Raw genomic sequence first — 13,780 nt, forward strand, 5'->3', positions numbered from 1 at the left:
GGGAAGGGTCAAACATCTGCAGAGAGATCATCAGGGCCAGGACAGGAAGGGGTCCAGCCCCTGCTTCCCACCCAGGAGGGGACAGGATGCCCAGAGTTGGGAGCAGAAGAAGGTGTCGGGTCTGAGAGATCATCCCTTCCCCTCCTCACAGTGCCCTCTTACCTCTGGGTTTGGCCATGCCTTTGGGTTGTGGTGAAGGCCATAAATGGAAAGCACAACTGTGATACCTGTGGGGTGCATAAGAAGTAAAGAGAAGAGTGATTGTACCCATGGGTGGCCTGGTCCCTTAGCCAGCTGGGGAGAATGGTTTCCTCAAGTCATCACTTTGAGAGGGATGATCTTGACACTATGCATGTGGGTTGGGCTTGGCTAAGCATGTGTGGTCAGATGATGGGCAGAAAACCACGAATCTAGGGATGAGAAGCAAGAAAGCATCGGTGCATTACTGCTTGGAGTAAGTTGAGTGACAATTCACATTTATCAGATGCTGTTTATTAACTGTTGGGGAATATACATGAACTCACTCAATACTTAGAACAAACCTCTGAGGAAGACATTCTTTTATTCCCAAATTTCAGATGAGATATGAGTCCCAGAGAAGCTGGTTGTCTTGCCCATGGTAACCGAGCTAGGATATAGTGGGACTAGGACATGACCTGGTGGAGGTTGAGCCTAGGTGCCTCTGATCACCTCAGGAGTCTTAGATCTGGTCATCAGCTGCTCTCTGCCATCAACCTGAGGGCTCCTCAGAAACTGGCCAACAGCTAACTCATGACACGGGATTCCTGATCTCCCTCCTTTGTGTTGACCCTATCAGGAAAGGATCACATGCCCCCTGCCCCTGTCTGATACTCTCTCCAGCTCTCTACTTCTCAGGGAATAGAATTTTAAGTATTTTTGTTTTGTTTTGTTTTGTTTTGTTTTCAAGGCTAACATTTAGTTATTGAACTTTTGGTGTGTTCAGGCTCTGGGCCAGACATTCAAATTCTTCTTTCTAAAGACAAAGTATATAACATTTTGACAAGCAAAGGGAATCCCAGAGATATTCAGAACTGCTAAAGCACAGGTGCATTTCTGACCCTCCACATGTCCCTGTGGAGAGCTTAGGTGAGTGGGCGGGGGAAGTTCATACCTCTGGGCAAGAGCACCCATCAGGGAAGGTGATGGGAGTGCTGAGCTCTCTGCCAGTGCCTGGCACTGGTTGGTAGAGTTTCAATGCTTCCTTGATGCACATGGTGGTGTAGGGCATCTGGTCCAGGTGGTCCCTGAAATAAAGCCCATCCTGAAGAGGGGCAGGGCCGGGGCAGACCAGGGGCTTTTCCCTACAAAGAGGGCAGGGCTCCCCATCTCTTGATTCCTCACTCACCAGGTGATTGAGGCTCCATCCCCAAGGAGGCCCTGGATCTCCTCCTGGCACCTCTGCTGATGCTTGGGGTGTGTAGCCAGAGCATAGAGGATCCAGGAGATGCCGCTGGCTGTGGTGTTGTGGCCCTCAAACATGAATGTGTCCACCTCAGCACAGAGGTCCTTGTTTGACAAGCTGCTCCCATTCTCCATCTGGGGAGGCCGAGGTGAGAGTGCAGGGTTGGTCTCTTGCTCTACGCTTCTTGGAAAAGCCTCTGGGCTCTCCTACACTCACTTTGGCCAAGAGGAGGATGTCCAGGAAGTCCAAGTGCCTCTTCCTCCTGACCTTCTCCAACTCCCCCTCCTCCTGCAGGTGAGCCTTCCTCAGCTGGATCACTCGGTCTGACCCAAAATAGTGGTTAACAGGCAGAGCTGAGAGCATCAGTGAGGCTGAGCTGTTCGTCTGCTCCCATCTAGGTGCCTGCTAGACCTCAGCATGAATGTAGGTGTTGGTGTGTGGTCATGGGTGGAGGCTTTAGCGCCATGCAAGGCAGGGCAGGCCGTCCCACACTGGTATAGCCCATGGAGCCTCTGCTTAAGTGGTGACAGGATAGGGTGTCATTCAGCCATCTCCATGTCAACTCCTGCACAACACCAGGCCCCTATGATTACTGCACCAAGGAAGTCTCCTATGTGTGAGTCCTATCTCCTGCAGAGGCACTACAGGGTTTGGCTCTGCCTGAGGGGTCAGGGCCAGCACCTTTAGCTGTGCCTGGTAAAGGTGGGAGAAGAGGAGGAGGCGGAACCTGTGTGTTGATGGGTGAGCTGGCAGGCATTGTGGTTCCAGCAGCCATCACTGTGCTGATGACAGCAGTCGGGCTGTAGAAGGTGTCATTGTGATGAAAGGGATTCCTCAGGTGGGAAAAGGGATTATGATGAAAGGGATTCCTCAGGTGGGAAAAAATCAGGTTGTTCAGGTCCCCTATGACCTGGATGTAGGACTGGGAATTCCTAAGAGAGGGGATCCAGAAGAATCCAGAGGGGAGGGGGACCCTGCTGTGAAGACAAAGTGGAGTGTGGATGGAGATCGCCTGAAACAATGGGGACAGGCAACACTGAAGCACCTGTATCTTCTGTCTCACAGCCCTGTGACCTTTGGGCCTTTATAAGATTTGTGTGAACAGCCAAGGTCCACCTGTGCTGGAAATCAGGGATCTGTGCCTGAGTCATCATATGTTCTAGTCTGGAACTGGAGCTTGGTCAGCATCTGCATCTCACTTTGTGGGGATATGAGCCTCCAAGCTGCTCCAGCTGCCGCTCAGGTATGTCTATGAAGTTAATAAGAAGAAGGACCCTGCAGCTGGAGGGTTAGCACTGACCTGTCCAGCTGGACGCTGCCCTGGTGGCTGAAGGCACACTTCATGGTGATGTCCAGGGTCATCAAGGAGATGTGCTCAGAGACCTCCAGAGGGGAATCCTGGCCGACCAGCTCCTCCCGTTTGTCCTGTGGTGGGAGGTGGCATGGACCCTCTTAATCCCCCAGAAGTCTTTTGGTAATAAGGCTCAGCCTTTCCCTTTATCTCCAGATATGGTGGTTGGGATCCCTCACTTTAGAGAGCAGATACATTATAGCAAATTAGAATAGTGAAGCAAATGCTTATAAAATGATATATTTCCCCCAGAAATGTTTGCTACAAAATTAAATGTATGTTCCGATAAAATCTGATTTACATTTTGAATTTTGGGAATTGGTTATGACCTTTGGTTTGATGAGATTTTTTTTTCTGTATGGGATAAAGCCTTGGAGTACTCTTCATACATGTGTTTTCTAGGAGCTGAGCTGACCTGAGGAACTGGTTGAATATTAAATTAGGAAAATATGTGTCAGGCAAGGGACCAGTATGGGCTTCTAATGGAGGGACAACCAGGACTTCAAATGCTTTTAATTCAATAAACATTTGCTGGGGCACAATTGGGTGATAAATCAGTCCTGATAGGAGGGGAGGGGAAGGTAGATCTGGCTCTGAGAATGTAGACCTGGTGTCCATTTCACTCCATGGGTGGCTCAAATCCATGTGGAAGCCCTGAGCCCCAGGCCAGAGCCTGGTTGGGTGACATCCTAGCCTGTCTACCCCGCCAGTGAAGCAGCCATTGCACAGAGCAGCCAGGAGCAGGGCGTCCTGATGTTCAGGGGATTGACCACTCCTCCAGTCCACTGTGCTGAAGGTTTCAAAGTGGGAAGAGAGGGGTCTTTTACACATCATGACTCTCATTTCCTGTGATGTTGAGCAAAGTGTGGATCCGACTGGATGCCTGGGTGCTCTGCTATCCACTTGTGGAACTCTACTATCAGAGTAAACACCTGAAAGTGTTATTGCATGGGGCTGTGTCTATGGCTGTCTGTGGGACATAGGATTGAGAGTGGAATTGGTGAGAGTGTGTGCTGTACTGTGTGTGGAGAGGAGAAAGACACGGACTTACCAGCATCACTTGCATGGAGTCTGCCATGAGCCCCACGTAGGGCTTCAGGGTGTCATAGTGGAAGGCTGGGGTCAGCATCCGCCGGTGCTGAAACCATGTCTGCCAGAGACGGGTGTGTGTATATGTGTGTGTGTGTGTGTGTGTGTGTGTGTGTGATGGGATCAGTGGGACAACTGGGGACAGTTTGGAGGTACATAAGGTGGCTCCTTGGGGGAGAAAACCAGAAGATGGCACATCATGGCCAAAGGCAGGAAAGGCGGGTGCATTCAGGCATGGGAATTTGATTATTGAGCTGGTACTTCCCTGTAATTATGATAGCCAATATTCATTTTATTTTATCTAAATAACGGTTGAAAAGTGTTGTGGGGCAGACATAAAATAAATGTGAGGCCAAGGATGTCTGGAGAGAACTGAGAAGTGAAGTGGAAGAAGCTGAGCCTCAGGAAGGCTCACAGCAGCATTAGGAAGGAGTGAGGATCTTGTTAGGAGGGTATGAAGCTTGATTTAAGTAGTGGTCATGACAGTGGTGGCCCCTCACCTGTTGTTCTCTGTGAGCCAAACAGATAGCTTTTGGCAAACCTAACTGGGGAGTGGACTGCAGTCCTAGTTCAGATGTACGTACCAATCCAGGGAGCCACATATCTGCAGAAATCATGAACCCTTGGGTCTGAAAGGTAAGAAACGGTTTAATAGGAAACAGAGCTGTCAACCAAAGTAGCCCCAGAGGAAATTGTGGTTCAGACCATGGGCTGCCATTGGTTCTTGATATCTGTCAGTCTCAATTTGACCCATGTCACCTACCACTTTCCTGACCCTTTCCATGTCTGTCATGAAGGTGACAGTGTGGGATCAGGAAGGCAGCAGTAGAACACCCACAGAACTAGAAAGGTGAGTTGCCCAGGAACATAAGTAATATCCTCTATGCGAGGGAGTAGGACAGTGCCTTGGGTTTTTTCTCCATTGCTGCTGGCTTAGCCTTCCCATAACCCAGAATAGGCAGCAATAAGAGGTTGCAAATCCCAGTCAGTGTAGACATAAAATTTGTTTTAGAAATCTGGTGCAATTTACATTATGGGTTGCCTCAATTTGATTAAAAAGAAAAGAAAAAGAAAATAACAAGATTCAGCCCCACACAGCTGTTTTAAACATCCAGTATTAAGTAAATATTGCCGACCATGTGCTGTGTTGCACCCAAGAGAATGGTTAGTAGAATGTGTAGGGTTGATGGCTGAACTGCCACTTTCTTCTGAAATTTTACAGACCCAGGGGCATGTACCGAAGAGGGAAGAGCTGCTGCAGCTGGGGTGGGGTTTCACTCTCACCTGATCTCCCCAGAATCACCTTCATGTAGTCAGGGTCATAGAGGAGGAGTCGGACTCTGTTCCCACATAGCCAGTGTGGACAGGTTCCCGGGAATCTTTCCACCCATTTCAGAATCTGTTGTAGTTCCTGGCCCTTCTGGAACTGTCACAAAGGGAAAGACACATTAATGAAAACTTTTGTTTACTTCTCCTCTTTGGAGTGGAGTGAAGGGCTGGTCGACTGCAGAGAGATTATTTTGGACCTATCAGCAGACGTTAAGGGTTGAAACTGTTTCTGATGTTCTGCGCAGTGATCCAGTCTGTGGCTGTCTCTGCAGGACTTGACCTGAGCCAGATCCTATCCCTTTATCGAATAAACTGTATGTGTGCCTCAGAGGATGTCAGAAACATCAGCTCCTGAAACTCCCATCTCCTCTTAACTGTGTTCAATCCACAAGCTCTTGGTGAGCCCCTCTCCATGAGGCCGCTTACCTTGCTCTGTGCCTCCTCCCCAGTGTTGGCAGTGCTGAATGGGATGTGGACCCTGTTCCTACCAGCCCTAGTGCTTCTTTCCTACTTTCTTCTGTCTCTCCATGCACCTGGGCCAACCATCCCACTGTGCCAGGCTTGTGCTGGGGCACAGGCAGGGGATGACATGCTCAGCTTAAGGAGCTCAGAGTCCAGGTGTGTGGGAGGAGAGCCAGGAGGTAAACCCACACTGTTCAATAGTGCAACTAAGACACTTTCACCTGGAGGTGCAGGCTGTCCTCCTTATGTGAGCCCGTGACTGTCAGGGTTCCATTACCCAAATCACCTGCTCTAGAAATTCCCAGTCTCAGACAAAGCAACCTGGTTTATCCCCTACACCTGACCTCAGCCACTCATCCAAGCAGAGTGAGCTCTTTTCCTGTGGCCTGATACCTTCCAAGATTCCTGTCTATGGTCTCCATAGATCATAACCCCACAGGGCAGGATTCCATTAGATGGGTGTCTATTCTGAGGCAAGCTCAGGGCCAGGCAGAAAGGATGGCACTGAGTGGGCAGAAAGCCTCTCAAAGCCTTATTTTTTGAGAACAGGTGAGGCTACTGGGGGTGCTTAACTTGGAGAGGGAGAGACCCAGGACTGATCAGGCATTGGCCTCTGTGGGCAGGGCTGCCAGGGCAAACTTCAGATCTGCATAAGAAGGGCATGGGTGTCATGGCTGAGGAGCAAGACAGGCTTTTTGGGTAGTAGTGAGCCCCCCTTGGCTGGCATGAGCTGAGACTGGGTAGATGAGCTGGGTGTTCCTTGAAGGCCACATTCTCAGGACACTATGAAGCTTGTCCCTCATGGAGTTGTTGAACAGGCCTCAGACCCCACACCCTCCCTGCCCTCCCACTCTTCTGTCAGCTCCTTCTTATCTCCTGGTTTTGCCCGTAGAGCCAGTGGGAGGGAGGAGACGGGAACTGCTGGAGGCCTTTGAGCAGCCGCTGCCTTTGCAGGTAGAGCCGGGCTGCTTTGAGCAGCAGCAGAAACAGGATGAGCAGGGAGGCTGCTTGGAGGAGCCCAGAGATGCCACCCAGGAGTCTGCTGGGGCTCAGCACAGAGAAACTCATGGTGTAGCATCTGCTGGATCTCTGAGTGTCCCTGTCTGCTCCTTACTGCTCCTGCCCACCTCTGCCCATATCCTGGGAGGCTTGTCCCACCCACCTGTGGACAGGGTTAAAGGGGAAGTCAGGGCTTGGACCTCAGTGTCCAGAGTTGATGGACTGTGAAGGATCTGCCTGGGGAAACACTGAGAGGAAAGCTTCATCAGCTGGGTGGTAATGGCCACGTACACACCCATGTTCCCCTGTCCTTGTAACTCACAAATGTCTAATGTGCACCTGCTGTGTGTCAAGCAGTATTTTAGGTAGGTGGGCGCAGGTGTAAGAAAAACAGACATGATCCCTGACCTCAAGGATTTCACAGTCTAGTCTACCAAATGTTTAGTAGATGTAGCTGGTTTTATTATTATCCCAAGTTCAATTTTGATAAACTGATTATAGAGAGGCAGAACCCTGTGTTAAGAGTAAAACAGCCATTGCAAGTTGAAGGTGGGATGGACTCCTTCTGTTGGACTCCTTCTCTGTTGGACTCCACTAATGCCAATGCCTGTGGCCTCTGAAATGTTCCTCAGGGCTTGTCCCCATCCTTTTTTTCAGTCATGGCCCAGGATCATGGTGCTGGTGGATGGAGCACTGGTCTTGGACTCAGGCAGTGCAAGCCTCAGGCTCATTACATATGTAGCCAGCAACTTACAGTCTCTGAACCTCAGTTTCTTACGTCATAAGGTGGGATCGTAAACGTTATCCTCAATAACTCTTAGGACTTATTAGTATTTAAGTCATTCTTTTGTTCAGGAAATATTTCATCAAACACACCTTTATTTTGGCAGAGGTAAGTAAGAGCAGCAGATCAAAGCAGAAATGTGCCTAAACAGAAATGTTTATTTAGCCCATAATTTAGTGGATAAAACAGAAAATAAAATTAGTTCAGTAAAAAATTACAAGGCTTTACAAGAGAGATGAAATGGTCATGCAGAAGGAGAAAGGAGAAAACGATAAAGGAAGGCTGGCGTCTTGAGGGAGAAATAGGAGTTCACCAGGTGGAGAGTTCTTGGTATAGGGACTTGCACCAAGAACATCATGGGGATCATGCTAAAAGAACAAAGCGTGGCACATGGTCATGTTCACATTTCTTACCCTCACTTTTTTCATAATTCATCTCCTCTAAGGTCAAATTTCGTGTTCAGAATTCATAGACTAAAACAGGACAACATGAGTCATGTTGTGGTAATAGCTAACATTTAGTGAGCACTTACTATGTTCTAGGCACTGAACAAAGAACTTTACATGCTTTCTATCGCACCAACCGTATAAAATAGTTTTGAAAAACATCTCATATTGTACTTGTGATGTCTATGGCACAAAGAGGGTAGGTGCTTCTCCAGGGTTGCCCAGTTGGTAAGAGGTGCAGCCAGGATTCTAAGCCAGGCAGTCAGGCTCCAGAGACTTTGCCCTTTATGTAAAAGAGGCAATGATTAGGTTGAGCCTTTAGTCTAGATGGCCACCCCTAAACTTCCCTGGGAACATTTCACATTTGCTATATTTTTATCCAGTGTTTCCAAACAGCAAGATGATGTGTCAGATTACCAACTCCACATGTTGGTATAAATGCAAGCCTCACTATTCAGGGCAGCTCCTGTGAGAAAATGAAGTGCAAACTATGTGGCTGGGTGTAGCAAAGTTATTGAAAATGTCAGTTATGGAGGATGTTTAATGAGATGAGTAAAGCATATAACAAGGTGATAAAAACAATCTAGAGCTGTATGTAGGGTATGAGCTTAAGTCTTAGAGAAGTATGTTTGGCATTTTAAAGATTTATTAACAAGTAAATATCTTTCCCATTCATTTGGTATCAGACACCACCACCAACGGCTCCTGGAGATGGTAACTCAGTGTCTATGTCCTTTTGTTTCCTATGGCATGAAGCAGATGACGGTGCCTGTTCATGATGCTCAAGAAATACCTACTGACTGGATCAATGAGTGAGAGTAGAAATGAATCAGACTTAGGTCTGGTTAGATCACTATCATGAGAAGACTCAGTTTACATTTGTGTGCAACATTTAAAAAGGCAGTTGTTATTTTTGTTGCTGGATGTTTCTCGGGTCAATGTTGAGCCAAAACAAAGGCAGAGGTGGGGGCAGTGGATCCCCATGGTGGCAGCCTGCAGCAGTTACTCCTGCGGGTATACCACCCTAGGAGATTGATTTCTGGGTCTTGATATATTTTATTTTGATTCTTATGGAATTTTACATTTTGTTTACTTTAGCACCTTTACAATAATTGAAAAGCCTATGCAGAAGCGTTTTTTTAAAGTTTAAAGTGAATTATTTATAAATGAATTTTTTCTGCATAGCTCATTTGAATGATTTTTTTTAAATTGTAGATTCATGGGGTACATATATATGTTTGTTACATGGATTTATTTGTGATGATGGCGTTTGGTCTTCTAGTGAACCCATTACCCAAGTAATGAGCATAGTACCCAACAGTTTTTCGAGTCCTTTCCCTTCTTCTTCCCTCCCTCCTTTTGTAGTCCCCATTGTCTATTGCTTCTATCTTTCTCCATGTATACTCATTTTTAACTCCCACTTACAAGTGAGAACATGTGGTATTTGATTTTCTGAGTTATTTCTGTTAGGAGAGTGGCTTCCAGCTGCACTCACTTTGCTGTGAAGGACATGATTTCTTTCTTCTTTTATGACTGTGTATTATCCCGTGGTGTATATCTACCACATTTTCTTTATCCAGTCCACCACTGATGGACACTTAGGTTGATTCTCTGACTTTCCTATTACGAATAGTGTTGTGATGGGCATATGAGGGCAGGTGTCTTTTGCTTTGGGTAGATACCCAGAAGTGAGATTGCTGGGTCAAATGGCAGTTCTATTTTTAGTTATTTGAGAAATGTCCATACTGTTTTCCCTAGGAGTTGAACTAACTTACATTCCCACAAATGGTGGATAAGCATTCCCTTTTCTCTGCATTCTCACCAACATCTGTTATTTTTTGACTTTTTGGTAATAGCCATTCTGGCTGGTGTGAGATGGCATCTCATTGTGTTTTTAATTTGCATTTTCTTTGATGATTATTGATGTTACACATTTTTTCACACATTTGTTGTCTGCATGTACATCTTCTTTTGAGAAATGTCTGTTTATGTCCTTCACCCACCTTTTAATGAGATTGTGTGTGTGTGTTATTTAAATTCCTTATAGATTCTAGATATCAGTCCTTTTCTGCATGCATAGTTTGCAAATATTTTCTCCTATTCTGTAGGTTGTCTGTTTACTCTGTTGATTGCTTCTTTTTGCTGTGCTTCTTTAATTAAGTCCCATTTGTCTAATTTTGTTTTGGTTGCATTTGCTTTTGAGTTTAGTAATACATTCTTTGCCTAGGCCAGAAGAGTTCTCCTAGGTTTTTTCCTAGAACTTTTGTAGTTTCAGGCCTTTACATGTAAGTCTTTTATCCATTTCGAGTTATTTTTTTCCTATGGTAAGAGGTAGGATTCCATTTTAATTATTCTGCATATGGATAGGCAGTTTTCTTCGCACCATTCATTGAATAGGGTGTCCTTTCCCCATTGTTTATTTTTGTTGACTTTGTGAAAAATTGGTTGGCTATAGGTGTGTGGCTTTATTCCTGGGTTCTCTATTCTGTTCCAGTGACCTATACATCTATTTTTGTTCCAGTACCATGCTGTTTTTGTTATTATAGCCTTGTAGTATAGTTTGAAGTTGGGTAATATATTGTCTCTGGCTTTGTTCTTTTTGCTTAGAATTGCTTTGGCTATTCAGGCTCTTTTTCATTCCATATGAATTTGAAAATTGTTTTTTCTAATTCTGTGAAAAATGACTTGGTAATCTGATAGGAATCATGATGAATCTGTAGATTGCTTTGGGCAGTATAGTTATTTTAACAATACTGGTTCCTCCTATCCATGAACATGGAAAGTTTTTTCATTTGTTTGTGTCATCCATGATTTCTTTCATCTATGTTTTGTAGTTCTCCTGGTAGAGATCTTTCACTTCCTTGGTTAAATATATTCCTAGGAATTTTATTTTTCTTGTGGAGATTCTAAGAGTGATTGAGTTATTTTTAAATTATATTTTGATTTTTGATTTTTATAAGTAGAATATAGGTATATATATTTATGGGGTGCATGAAATATTTTGATACAATGTGTAATGACTTCAGGGTATCACCTCAAGCATTTATCATTTCTTTGTGTTATGAATATTCCAATTATAATCTTTTGGTTATTTTAAAATGTACAATACATTATTGTTGACACTAGTCACCTTGTTGTGCATTTTAATACTAGATTTAGTCATTCTATCTAACTATATTTTTGTACCCATTAACCACCCCAACTTTTCCATCCAAGCCTCTGGTGACTATCATTCTACTCTTTATCTGTATGAGTTCAATTGTTTTAATTTTTGGCTCTCACAAATGAATAAGAACATACAAAGTTTGTCTTTCTGTGTCTGACTTATTTCACTTAACATAATGTCCTCCAGTTCCATTCATGTTGTTGCAAATCATAGGATCTCATTTATTTCATGGCTGAATAGTACTCCATTGTGTATATATACCACATTTTCTTTATTCATTCAATTCTTGATGGACCCTTACGTTATTTCTAAATTTTAGTGAGTGTGAATAGTGCTGCAATAAACATGGGAGTGCAGATATCTCTTTGATACACTGGTTTCCTTTCTTTTAATTATATACCTACAAGTGGGATTACATCATATGGCAGCTATATTTTTAGTTTTTTGAGGAATCTCCATACTGTTCTTCATAGTGGTTGTGCTAATTTACATCCCCACCAACAGTATATGAGGGTTCATTTTTCTCCACATTCTTACCAGCATTCATTATTGCTTGTCTTGGATAAAAGCCATTTTTAACTAGGGCAAGATGATACCTCATCATAGTTTTGATTTGCATTTGCCTGATGTTTAATGATGTTGAGCAACCTTTCATATGCCTGTTAGCCTTTTGTATGTTTTCTTCTGAGAAATAATCTATTTAGATCTTTTGCTTATTTTTAAATTGGATATTTAGGTTTTTTTCTCATTGAGTTGTTTGGACTCCTTATATATTATGGTTATTAATCCCTTGTCAGATGGATAGTTGCAAATATTTTCTCCCATTCTGTGGTCTGTTTATTCACTTTGTTGATTGTTTTCTTTGCTGTGGAGAAGCTTTTAAACTGGATGTGATCCTATTTGTCCACTTTTGCTTTGGTTGCCTGTGTTTGTGGGCTATTACTCAAGATATCTTTGTTCAAACCAATGTCCTAGCATACTTCCTCAATGTTCGTTTTTAGTAGTTTCATAATTTAAAGTCTTAGATTTAAGTCTTTAATCCATTTTGATTTGATTTTTATATATGGTAAAGATAGGAGTCTGGTTTCCCTCTTCTGCATATGGATATTCAGTTTTCTCAGAACCATTTATTGAAGAGACAGTCTTTTCCCTCAGTGTATGTTCTTGGCATCTTTGTCAAAAAAATGAGTTCACTGTAGAAGTAGGGATTTATTTCTGTGTTCTCTATGCTGTTCTATTGGCCTGTGTCTTTTTTGTGTGTGTGTGCTAGAACCATGCTGCTTTGGTAATTATCACTCTGTAGTATAACTTGAAGTCAGGTAATGTGATTCTCCAGTTTTATTCTTTTTTTCTTAGGATAACTTTGGCTATTCTGCATTTTCTGTGGTTTCATATAAATTTTAGGATTTTTTTTTCTATTTCTGTGAAGAATATCATTGGTATTTTGATACTGATTGCACTGCATCTGTAGATTGCTTTGGGTAGTATGAACAATTTAACAATATTGATTCTTCTAATCTATGAATATGGAATATCTTTCCATTTTTTTGTGTTCTCCTCACTTTCTTGTATCCATATTTTATAAGTTTCATTGTAGAGATTTTTCCCTTCTTTGTTAGTTAATTCCTAGGCATTTTATTTTATTTGGAACTGCTGCAAATGGGGTTACATTCTTGATTTCTTTTTCAGATTGTTCACTGTTGGCATGTAGAAATGCTACTCTTTTTTTTCATATGTTGATTTTGTATTCCACAACTTTACTGAATCTGTTCATCAGTTCTAATTGTTTCTTGGTGGAGTCTTTAGGTTTTTCCAAATGTAAGTGCATATCATCTGCAAACAAGGATGATTTGACTTCTTTCTTTGCAGTTTGGATGCCCTTTATTTCTTTCTCTTGTCTGATTGTTCTATCTAGGACTTCCAGTACTATATTGGATAACCGTGGTAAAAGTTGGCATCCTTGTCTTGTTCCAGATCTTGAAAAATTGTTGTGGTTATTATTTTTTATTGTTTCACTTTTAGTCTTTCTACTCAAGATGTGAATAGTTTATACACTACAATTACAGTGTTATAATATTCAGTGTTTTTCTGTATACTTACTTTTACCAGTGAGTTTTGTACCTTCAGATGATTTCTTATTGCTTATTCACTTAAGCAATTATTTAATAATTAAGCAACTATTAGCTTATTTTCTTTCTAGTTGAAGAACTGTCTTTAGCATTTCTTGGTGCCAGGTCTGGTGTTGATGAAATCCCTTAGCTTTTGTTTTTCTGGGAAAGTCTTTATTTCTCCTTCATATATCAATGATATTTTCAGTGGATATAGATTCTAGGATAAAATGGTATTTTCCTCTAGGGCTTGGAATATGTCATGCCACTGTCTCCTGGCCTGCAATGTTTCCACTGAGAAGACTCATGCCAGATATATTGAAGCTCCAATGTATATTATATATATCTTTTTCTCTTGCTGCTTTTTGGATCCTTTTTTTTAACCTTGACATTTGGGAGTTTTATTATTAAATGTTTTGGGGCAGTCTTATTTGTGTTAAATCTGTTTGGTGTTCTACAACCTTCCTCTAGTTGAATATTGATATTATTTTCTAGGTTTGGGAAGTTCTCTTGTCATTATCATTTTGAATAAACTTTATACCTCAATCTCTATACCTTCTTTTTAAGGCCAAGAACTCTTAGCTTTTCTGATTTGAGGCTATTTTCTAGATCTTGCAGATGTG

The 13,780-nt window shown here is 43.0% G+C and overlaps 1 protein-coding gene across 1 annotated transcript in view; it reads right to left on the reverse strand.

The window, feature by feature from the left end:
- The window catches only part of ATPAF1 (ATP synthase mitochondrial F1 complex assembly factor 1), a 479,750-nt gene that overhangs the window by 177,674 nt on the left and 288,296 nt on the right, over window positions 1-13,780 (reverse strand). The gene's annotated exons all lie outside the window — the stretch shown is intronic.

This window comes from Macaca thibetana, chromosome 1, assembly GCF_024542745.1.
Source record: "Macaca thibetana thibetana isolate TM-01 chromosome 1, ASM2454274v1, whole genome shotgun sequence".
In the NCBI taxonomy this organism is placed as follows: Eukaryota; Metazoa; Chordata; class Mammalia; order Primates; family Cercopithecidae; genus Macaca; species Macaca thibetana.